Below are 12,264 nucleotides of genomic sequence, written 5' to 3'. Positions count from 1 at the left end.
CTAAGAGGGTGTTTGGTTACAGGGACTTATTGGTGTAGGACTTAAAAAATTCCCTTTAAGTCCCATCTAAACCATACAGGAGAGACTTATAGGGACATAAAGTAGGCATTTGGCACTTATGAAAAGAGTCTTATAGGGACTTAGAGCATTACTAGTAGAGCCCTCAAACCCTCAAACCCCTAAAAATAACCGCTTTTTTTACAGTTTTCGCCGAAAAAACGCCGTAGACTAGAACCTCTAAACCCTCAAACCTGTAAAAAAATTTAGAGGTCCAACCCTCAAACCACTTTGCAATCTGTAGAAGTAGGGGTTGAGGGGAAAATCGCCCCCCAACCCGTACTCCTCCTCCTCGCTTGCTCCTCGCTCGCGCGGGAGCCAACCGCCTCCTCCTCCCGGCCTCCTCCTCCCGCCGCCTCCCGCCGCCTCCTGCCGCGCCGGCCATGGAGGGCCCCGCCGCCCACCTCGCCCGCCCCGGCGCCCGCCCCCGCCCCCGCCCAACCGACCGTGGCCGACGTGGTGGCGGCGACCCACGTCGGGGCCAAGCGGCGGCGGGCGGGCCTCGCACCACCTCCTGCCGCCCCGACCACCGTCACCGCACCGGCGCCCGCCCTCGCCGCCTCCCCGCCGCCCGCCCCGGCCACCAAGAAGAGCCGGCTGAAGGCGGCCTCTCATGGGCCGCGAGGAGCGGCCTCCAAGGTTGCCGGCTCGTCCCCGGCCGTGACCAAGCCGCGGAAGAAGCCCGCGGCGGCCGCCGTCGCCGAACCTCCTCCCGCCGCGCACGAGGTGTTCGAGGAAATGGCAAACCCATCCTCGTTCATGGACCTCCTCCAAAATGCGGAGGTGGACCTCAGAGCTCCGCCTCTAGACCCCTTTAGGGTTGGTGACGACTTGGAGGAGAAGGAGGAAGATGAGGAGGATGTAGGGGATGACGAGGAGGAGGTGGCCGAGATAGGGGAGGAGGCATTCACCGCCGCTTCCCGCCCACACGCGCGGTCGACAAACTACACCAAGGCGGAAGATGTCCTCTTGGTTCGTGCTTGGGCAGCTGCGGGAATGGATGCAACCATCGGCACCGATCAAACCGGTAAACGGTATTGGCAAAGGATCGAGGACGTCTATTGTAAGATCAAGCCGAAGAATAGTGGGTTCATCCATCGCTCTTGCCAGTCGCTTCAAGGCCGGTGGGAGTTGATCAAGCCCGCTTGTTCTCGTTGGAGTGCGGCCATGGACCAAGTGATAGATGCACCACCTACTGGAACCGTGGAGAGTGACTATGTGAGTACATATTTCTTCACTATTTTGATTATGTGTGTGCACTATGCTATTGGTGGGTTCTTATGTGATTTATGTGTGGTTGATAGGAGACAATTGCCGGCATGAGGTACAAGGAGATGGCCGCTTCCAAGGGCAAGCCATTCCCATTTAAGCATGTTTGGTCAATTCTTCAAACCTTTGACAAGTGAAAGCTGAGGGATCAAGAGACCGCACCCAAGAAGTCGGCAATGCTAGGGATGGATGATAGTGAAGATGAGGAGGAGAGGAACTTGGGCAAGCCCGAGGGAACCAAGAAGGGCAAGCTAAGGGTGAATATGGAAGAAGAGGCGTCAAGCCTAAGGGAGAAGATGGACCACATGATGAAGGCAAGAGAGGAATTGACAACGAAGACATTGGAGAGAAGCTTCTTATCACCGAGAAGAAGAAAGAGGTCAAGCTTGCACAAGTTCAAGCAAAGCGTGAAGAAGCAAAGCGCAAGGCCGAGTTGGAGGAGAGGATGATCAAGATCAAAGAGGCAAAGGTATGGAAAGAACTCATGGTGGAAGAGAAAGAGCACATGATGATGTCCAAGAAGGACATGGATGAAGACCAATTGCAATGGTGGAAGGACTACAAGGAGGACATCATGGAGAGGAAGAGGATGTTCCGTGTTGCGTCCTCTACTTTTTGAGGTGACACTCCGATGATTAGTTGTGGTGATGGCGGTGTGTATGACTCCACCGGTGCCGATGGAGATGCTTGCTTGAGCCCGCTTGTGGTCTAGGAGATGGCGCCAGGGTGCAACTTTTTGGTGATGGTGCCGATGAGAGGAGGAAGATGATGATTTTGTGATGTAAACTATTAAACCATGCATCAATGATTGTCATTTGGTAGTTTGTTTGGAAGTTGATTGTGTTCTTGTTGTCATAAATTGTGAGATGTCAAATGATAGATTTAAAGGTTGGGGTCGAGGCAAAGACTAGAACCCTCAAATCCAATCCTTAAAGCAGTTTAAGGGTTGGGTTTGAGGGTTCTAGTATTTGCCCCTGTTTTTCAACCCTTAAAAGTGTCAAAAAGTGGCACTTCTCAACCATTAAAACTGCTTTAAGGATTTGAGGGTTCTACTAGTAATGCTCTTATAGTTGTAATATGGTCTTTTAGTTTATGTTAAGTCCCAGGAACCAAACAGATAGGGACTTTTTAGGGACTTAGGATTTATAAGTTGGGAGTAAAAAAAGTCCTACTCCCTCTGTTCGGAATTACTTGAGTTAATGGACTAATATCGCATTTCACTCCTATTGAGTTTTCTGGGCCGCCTGTTAACCCGTGTGGCTGTCATTTTTCCTTGCTTTTGATTATTTTTCCGTTCGCTTTGTATATGCTTACCCCTTCGCATTTCGCCATCGAATGTTCAAGCGGATACTTCGAGAAGATGGGAGAGATATTGGGGCGGCTCCATGGTGATTCCCATTCCAAGCCCTCCCTCCTGCCTTGCTTAAAGATTTGGATTCCTGCGGCCGGCTGGCTCGTAGCTGCTGTTCCAAGTGGTTGGTTCATGTTGTATTCCTCCCATCGATTTTCATGTCTGATTTGTACATCTAGGTGGATTGGATTTGTTGATTTTTTTAGCTCTTATCCTACAATCCTAGTTTATTCTTCATGTTTTTGCCTTGGTTTTTCTGCCCTCAAACTTGATTTTTTATAATATGATATTAGTGAAGTTCAGCGACGCAACCGATTATTTAGTTTTTCTTTCTTTTCTTTCCAGTGATGGTTTTGGCTTCCAGGGTTGATTGCATCTGTAGTTAGATGGTTAGTTTGATGTTTTGTGCCTTTCCTATATTTGATGAATGTTGGTCATGTAACCTGTTACTCATCTAATCTTCAGCGACAAAACTGATTAGTGATGTTTTTTTTGTCATGTAAGCGTTTAGGAAGTGGTCATCTAAGCTTCAGAGGACAATGTACCACATTCACAACTTTCCCATGTTAATCTCATCTAAGAATTTTGGGTATTTAAGCTTTTAGCAATTTGTAGTTTTTTTTTACGGGCAATAGCAGGAGCTCTGCTTTTTCATTTACAAGGTGTACAGACAAATGGTTACTGAACTTCAGAAAACTGGGCATGTCCCAGCGTCACCTAATGAAGGGATAAACTAACTAAAAGCCTCCTGAAACAATTTTACATCGTCTCCGGCCAGAGCAGCCACAATTTCCAGAGATTCTCTCTTTCCTTCGAAAGAAACACGCTAGCAAAGAGCTAAATCATACAAGACCGAAGCTATTCCTAGTGAAGAAAACGAACAATCACAATAGTCTCGGTGAGCTGGAACTTTCTTCGCCAAGTTTTGCTGGCCAAGGGCTTCGATGGTTCGGTGGTTCACCGCCTGATGCAATTTGTCACTGGTGGCCACACGGCGGTGGCTGTCAATGGCCAGACTAGTAATTTTTTTGCGAATGGTAGGGGTTTGAGACAAGGAAATCCGGTGTCTCCCTTGCTTTTTAATTTTGTGGCCGATGCTCTATCTCACATTCGCCTGTTAGCTCTCACCTCATTCCTATTGGCATTTCTCACCTACAATATGCGGATGACATCATCATTATGGTTGAACTTAATGAGAACTCCATTACGAATCTGAAATTTCTTCTTCTTTGCTTTGAAGCTCTGCCGGGTCTTAAAATTAACTTCTCTAAGAGCGAGATCATTGTGACTGGGGTACCTGACTCGGAAGCGCAGCGGGTGGCACCTATTGAATTACTCTCTTGGATCTTTTCCTCTCAAATATTTGGGCTTACCCATTTCCCCTCTTAAGCTTTTGGCCAAAGATTTTGCCCCGGCTGTGACTAAAGTTGGCAATAGAGTTTTGCCGTGGCGAGGACGTTATAACTCTCAGGCGGGCAAGGTTGCCCTTACCAACTCTTGCCTTTCCTCTCTCCCGATGTTTTTAATGGGCTTTTATCTTCTGTCCGAAGGGACTCACTCGGGCTTCGATAAGCACAGGGGTGCCTTTTACTGGAATTCTTCCAATAATAAACGCAAATATAGGATGGTTAAATGGGATCTCATTTGTAGACCTAAGAACATGGGGGGCCTTGGCATTATTAATACCAGAATCATGAATAAATGCCTTTTGTTAAAATGGTGGTGGAAGATTATGTACCTTGACGATCGCCTTGCTTGGCTTAACCTTCTCAAAGCTAAATACTTCCCCTCCTTGAGCCCTATGTTCGCATCCTCTTCTGGTGGTTCTCAATTTTGGCGTCAGCTTGTTAATATTAGACAGATTTTCCGGCCCCTTGTGAAATTCGTTGTTCGAGACGGTAAATCTACTCGTTTTTGGTTAGACTGGTGGGTTGGGGACACCCCGCTTGCGGTGGCCCATCCGACTCTGTTTTCGTTTTGTGCTGATCCCGAGATCTCTATCTTTGAGCTCTCGGCTCAGGGTTGGGTCTTGGATTTTCGGCGTTCTCTTTCCCCTGTGGAGTTGGAAGATTGGCAGCGCCTTACTGCCTGCTTCCCCTTGCTCTCGGAGGAAGAGGACTCCGTTGTTTGGCCCCATTCCTCTTCGGGGTGTTTTTCTGTTAAGTCAGCTTATTCTAAACTTAGCGCTGGCGGTCGCGCTGACAAGTTTAATTACATTTGGTCTACTCGCATTCCTCCTAAGATTAGAATCTTCCTTTGGCAAGCTCTTCGTCGTAAACTCCCAGCGGCTGATCAGATTAAGAAGAGGAACGGGCCGGGCTCTGACAGTTGCCAGCTGTGTGGTGCCCTGGAGAATACCGAACATATCTTTTTTCATTGCTCTTTGGCTAAATTCATTTGGAGTTGCATTAGACTTTGGCTTCGTGTTAATTGGAACCCCTCCTCATTTGAGGATCTACGACGTTGTATTAATTCTCTAGCAGGCCGGTCTAAGCGGGTTTTCATGGTGGGCTGGGCTGCGATTTGTTGGTCGTTATGGACTACTAGAAACAAGTTCACTATTGAATACATTTTCCCGGCTAACCCAGTGAGTTGCTTATTTAAAGCCAATGTCTTTTTGCAGCAGTGGAGATCATTGACTAAGGATGGGGACCTAGAGGCTTTCGACGATATGCTATCCAAAATGAAATCTACGGCTTCTTCTCTGTTGCGGCGCTCCAGGAGGACGGTTCCTTAGTGGTTTGGCTGTTCGTTGTGCTGGCATGCGCGCCATGATAGGCTGGATGCCTTGTACCCATACTTCTTAGCCGTATTCTGTTAAACTTATGTGGTGTCATGTGATGGTTGTGGCTCTGCCTGGTGGCTTTATCTATAAAGTCGGGCGCTCGCCTTTTATCTAAAAGAAAAAAGAAAACGAACAATCCTGAAGCGATAGAAAGAAAGATTGACAATGTATAGCGACAACCATCGGCACCAACTATCTCATGGCAACGCAAGGACTACGTGATAGGTTCTTCAAAAGCGACGCCTTCAGGAAGGAAACGACACGCAAGTGACGTCGTCGCCGAATCCAACACATGAAGGTTAGATCATAGGTTTTCACCCAAAAGATCAAGTCTGAGCAGACTCCGAGCAATGCCTTCAACAAGGTAACAACGTCAAAAATGCTGCCATTGCCAGATTTGACCAAAAAAAGGCCAACCTTGGGGTTTCACCCCGGAGCTCAAGACCGGGCACTTGAGATGTACCATCCAATTGAATTCATCCTACGATATCTCCTCCACTTGCCACGATCACAGTTGGAGCAATCGCGCACGAATAGCTGAACATGCCCACATGGACATGGAACTGTCCCGCTACAAGAGCTGCTCACCACAACACGGCGAAGTCATTGACGAGGGAAGAAGGTCACCGGCACCCATTGCGACCTTTTCTTCGGACTCCTATTCTTCCAATTCATTTTCTTGCGATCCTCCATTGGAACCCATATACAAAGACGTTAGAAAAAAAGAAAAATGAATAATTTTAGTTGAGTGAGATAGAAGCCAAAACAACAAGAGCGAAGCCAGGAAGAATTTACCATAACTGGGGCGGCAAGACACGGCAAGACTGGGGCGGTTGGGATGGGCATAATGGTAGACCCCACCCCACCCCCCCCTCCCCCCAAAAAAAATGTAGAAGGGCATAATGGTCATACGAAAGAATCATACCGTATAGACCGACGTCTGTATACGTCCACGGATGGGGGGAAAACGCCGCGCGTGTACGGGAAGAAAAGTCGCCTGCATGATCCGCCCAACTATCACGCATGTCGATCACGTCCATTTTCCACCTGGGGCGATCACCGCCGCCTGAACCCCATCCGCCGCCGCATCTGAATGGCGCGTCGGCGGCGGCTGACCGCGCTGTCGTCCCCCGCCGTGGATCCGGCCCGCGTCGACCTACGGCGGCGACGTCTACACCGCGGCCCTCGTCTTGCACGCCGCCGCCGTCTTGCATCTCACCCTCGGCCGTCCTTCGTCGCCACTGGCTAGAGCCCTACCTGAAGCCCCGTCGTCGTACTCCGGCGACGTCTACACCGTGGCCCAAGGTTTGCCATCTAATATCGTCATGTAAACCTAGCATGCTAGATGATAGAAGTGATGTGCTCTAGGGTTTAGGGTTCACGTTAACATGCCGTGGCAGCGCCGCCTCCCCGGACGACTGCATGTTGTAGATAGTGGGCTTAGTGTTGCACTTGGGCATCATCCACTATACAAACTTAACAGATGATGAATCATCAATGTTGTGTAATTTCGTGAGTTAGGTGCGCTGTCATGGACGAACAAACCGCATTCACGGAGGATGAGAATGCTACTAATAAGGCGACTCGGAATGATAATGATATTTTTAACGAAGATGATGACAGCAGCGACAATGATTCCGTCTCGTCATATGATATCTTGCCTTCGGAGGATTTTGATAAAAATGAACATGGCGCAAATAGTGAAAACGTAAGTGGCATATATTTTGATTTCATCTTTCAACCTGCAATGTATGGCGTGGCTAATTATTGTATACAAATTTGCAGGAAGATGTGGATGCTGACAATGTGCAAAATAGTTTACAAGAATCATTCGCAGATAACTTGAGCCAGGTTCGTTGATAGATGTTGTACATCGATGAATAGTATGAATTAAATGATAGTAATTGACATATATCTTTTCATATGAATTTTGTAGGAGGAGTCAGATGGTGTTAGCGGTGATCACGATGAGGGGGAGATCGACATTGAGGAGGCTCGAAGGCAGCAGCAGATGCTGGAGACACATTGGAAGGTGATGGCTATGACCTTTCGGTCGCAAGGGGATGCATACATATTCTACAACAATCACGCCAAAGAGAACGGGTTTAGCATCAGGAAACAGAAGGTGAAACGAGGTGCTTCAGGAATGATACGTTACCGGCGGTTTCTTTGCTCCGGGGCAGGGAGAAGACAGAGCAAGTTTATAACCATGGAGGGCCGCAAGCGCAGGCTTAGACCGGAGACTCGTTGCGACTGCGGTGCACATATGGTGGTGAAGCTGGATAGAGAACGTGGCGTTTGGTTCGTCGTGTCATTCGTGGATGATCACAACCACGCGATGGCTCGGCCTGATGAGGTTTGTTTTTTGTGGTCACGCAGGCGGATTGGAGAAGGCACGAGGGCAGAGATATTGGCGTTGGAAGCGGCCGGGATAAGAAAGTATATAATAATGGACAACTTCATCAGCAGATACGGTTCATACGATAAGTGCAGGCTAATTAGGAGGGACATTTACAATCTTTGTTGCAGAGAAAAGATGAAGCTCATTGCAAAAGGTGACGCTGAGACGGCAGTTGGCATTATGAGGAGCAGGAAGGAGAAGGACCCTGAGTTTTTTTGAGTATGTGCGTGACAAGGAAGGGCGACTGAAGAGTATGTTCTGGTGTGATGCACAGTCGCGGAGGGACTATCAGGACTACGGAGATGTGGTGGTGTATGATAGCACGTATAAGATGAACATGTATGGTATGCCGTTCGTCCCCTTTGTCTGAGTTAACAACCACCGTTGCACCACAGTATTTGGTTGTGCCATCATTGCTGATGAGATGGAAGGGACATACGTGTGGCTGCTGGAGACATTTATGAAGGCAAACTGTCACGTGAAGCCAAAGTCAATAATCACAGACGGTGACGTTGCAATGATCCGTGCTATTCGGACTGTTCTTTCAGATGTGTTCCATCGTCTTTGCTCCTGGCATATCGAGAAAAATATGCAGAAGCACCTGAATTACAAGTCACTGGATGAGTTCAGATCACTCCTATACTATGCCACCTCTCAAGCGAACTTTGAACAGAGATGGACCGCTTTCTATAATAAGTGGAAGACGGATAGAACTAATGTACAGGGAGAGGAGCCTTTGGGCAGCTTCATATCTTTCCGATGGTTTTTTTCTTGGTATGCGAAGTAACCAGAGGAGCAAAAGTCTTAACTCCTGCCTTCACCTTCACCTGGACTACGGTATGACAATAGTTGATTTGGTAGTGCATTATGAGAACTGTATAGTTCGCCTGCGTGAGAACGAGGCATACGATGACTGCGAGGCACATCAGAAAGAACCACCGTCGGTTACTGAATATAAGGCCCTTGAGGAGCATGCCGCAAAAGTATTCACACCTGCTAATTTCTACATACTGCAAAATGATTTGCAAAAGATGGCCCAGCTGGAGATATTTGAGACGCTCGTGCGAATTGATCGTCATACATTTATGGTGACATGGAAGGAAAACCACAAGTTCATGTACAATGTTGTTTATGAACCAGGTAACTCAGAACAAACTATAACATGCAGTTGTCTTAGGATGGTTCGGAAAAGGCTACCATGCAAACACATTCTTTTTGTTCTCCATCATCTGAGCATAACTGAAATATCAAAGTGTTGTGTCCTTCATCGGTTGTCAAAAAATGCGAGAGATGGGTTGCCTGTGCAGCAGAACAGTGATATGTTTGGATGGGGTTGGTCAGGGCCATTAGAGAGAGACCGGTATAGTCAAATAAGCATAAAAACCGCAGAGGCTGCTCATGTTGGCTGCAAATGATCCCTTTTTGTTTGACGAGTTGATGAAGTGTCTGGACAACATAATAACGCAGAAAAAGATACCAGAGGAGGAACTTATAGGAAGTAGAAGGTATGCTAAGCTTATGAAGGAGGCAAGTCAGGCGCAATAAGTTGAACCTGGTATTGGTGATCCTGAGAAAGTTTCGACGAAGGGTGCACCTAAGAAGGGGCGGTCAAAGGGGGGCCCCGACATTACGAAGAATGGTAGGCCAAAAAATTTTAGAGAGAAGAAAAGTGGTCATTTGTGTTGTCTGTGTAGTCTCCCAGGTCATAACAAGGCTACATGTAAATTGAACGGAAGTAAGATAGTACCTTCTAATTTTTGTTATGTTGCTACTTCGATTTCACTAACTATATTTTCTCACCCATGTTTTTATGTTTGTTCAGGAATTGGGCTTAGAGAAGAAGCTTGGTTTGTTGGAAGAATGGAAGTGGTCGCACGAGTCATCTATGAATAAATCTATGTTGTTTTTTATTCGTACGTGTGTCTCGGAAAATTTAATAAGTTATTTGTTCATATTTGATGAAAATACTTATGTGAACATATGTCATATGACACATCATATTTGTCAAATAAATTGCTATGTCTTTTGTACTGTTATGTGAAAGAGTTCACTGCGCATTTTGTTTGCTTAATGTTCATTACTGTACATGTGCACAACGCCGGCATTTTGTTTCCTTACTGTACATGTGCACAACGCCGGCATTTTGTTTTCTTACTGTACATATACATCCCCCGCCAGACCGGCGTTGTGAAAAAAATGCCCGACCAGCAGCTGCTGGATCGGAATTGGGATATTTTCCACCCAAATCAAGCCGACGAGGGCGACTCAGGAGGTCCATAGGGCCCAACAATGGCCCAACAACTGGGTCCAACAGGGCGGCGAGGTGAGGCAATAGTATTAGAGGAGTTCAACGTCTGTACGACGCCGGGGTATTTAAACCGGTCTTCGCCCCCGCCAGCTCCCGAGTTGGGACTAAAGAGTTGCGCCGGGCGCGTGACGCGACGGTGAGTGGGTCGGGTGAGGGGCCAGGCGGTGCCATCCATATTGGGCCAACCTGGGCCGGGCGGTGACGGTGGATAAATCCAGCGTCCTCAGCGTTGTGTCGGCCGCATGTAGCCGGCGATTCTTTAGTCCCACCACGCCAACGGAAGGGTGCACCGACCGGCTTAAATAGCCGCATCGGCGTATGCTCCCAAGCTCCTCTATTACCATTGCCTTGTCAGCCCCGTTGGTCCTCGCTTGTGGGCCTATTTGGGGTCCGAATCGACCGCCCGAGTCGTCTTTAGGGCTTGATTTGGTTGGTTGTATTGTCCCTGATGGGTCCAGAGCAAAGGTCAGGCCATTTTTTGACTCCAATTTTTTTCACCATAGAAGCGGGCGGTCGCCTCCGCCTCTAACATCAATCAGACGCCGGCGTCATCATCAGAAAAACAGGCAGCACATATATGTACTTGCAAAAATAAAATTATCATAGAATCATCACCTATAATGATGCAAATAATAGTGACATTGCAAAATCAATATTTTAGCTAGTAGCGACGACGGCACGTTTATTTAGTTGCCAAACTAGCGAAATCATCCCGCATTACAATAAAAAAGTCTAACAATCCAAAATGTTGCAAGTGCCGTCAACGGCACGTTTATTTAGTTGCGATAAAAAGAAAACTAATGTCGTCGTAGCGAAAACCCCATCAACAGACTCATTTCTTGTCCATGATCTTCAAAATCTTCTCTTTCACATCTTCTATTGTGTTACATTCTGAAAAAAGTATTTCAGCTAGAATGCGTCCCCTAGAAGCATTAACCTCATCTTGATCAAAGTCAAATATCCAATCATCTCCGTTCCAGTTTTGAATGCATTTGACCACAAAAAGACCACAAGCGACTCTGCAAGAAACCGCGAGTCAAGCTTTGTTCGATCAGGGAAGTGCATACAAATTCAACAATTGAACATTCCCGTCCTTTTGTAACGGCAAATTATACTTCCTTATTGGCCAGGAAGATACGTCAGGATGTTCCGTATGTATAAGGGAGTTCACATCCATCGTATCTTAAGCTATTTCCACCCTCTGAAATAAAAATGTGAAATACATATGAAGTACATATGTAATTACTACTGTATCTTGTTATATGTAATGTTGTAATCTTACCAGCTTAGTAATCTTTGCAAGAACTCTGTTGCTGCATTTACTGGTAGAATTTAAAACTGATAAGCAAGAATGCCAAATGGTATTGATGAAACTAGCGCGTGAATCAATAGGAGATGCGCAGAACATGCTACTATAGTACTTACTTTCGGGTGTCTAAATTGCAGCTTCTTTGGGAGTCCCAGAGCTTTTTTGGTGAATTTTTTCCAAACCCTGCCAGACAAAAGAAAACAATTACTTGATATATCAGGAAATGAACAAAGTTGCTGATATGGTGGATAGTGATTGATTTAACTTACTTCTCGAGCATTTGAGTCATGTCCTTATAGTCCTGGGGATCTTTTCGTCTTGAGTCTAAGACGGTTACTAGTCCCTGCTCAAGCTTAATCTCTAGGAGAATATAGTGGAAACTGCACACGCATGCATAACTCGTCAATTACATTACTATAACCTTGACTAATATATAAGGGAAACTGAATATGCACAATATAGTAACACTCACTTGAAGTTGTAAGGAAAGAGTATTATATCTTTGTTTTCATTTATTACCAACGATCGTAGCAAGTTGGCCTCGGTATCTGCGGCATGAAATTTAACCTGAGTTGCATCTATGATATTTGTGTTAATGAACCCAATATCACCGATTTGTCTTTTCTTCAATTCGACGATCTTCAATCTGCATAATATAGTGAGGATAATTATAAATACATGTAATGAAAGAGCTGAGCTATATAGAGCGACTTAATGACAGAAGTAGTACTACTTACAGACAGTAGCAGGTGACTGTTGCTTTATCGAGGGCCAATTGATTGAA

This window comes from Triticum urartu, chromosome 1A (genome assembly GCF_056163025.1).
Source record: "Triticum urartu cultivar PI428250 chromosome 1A, HENAU_Tu73, whole genome shotgun sequence".
Classification (NCBI taxonomy): domain Eukaryota; kingdom Viridiplantae; phylum Streptophyta; class Magnoliopsida; order Poales; family Poaceae; genus Triticum; species Triticum urartu.
The sequence above is the reverse complement of the archived record's forward strand: the minus strand, read 5'-3'. Positions refer to the sequence as shown.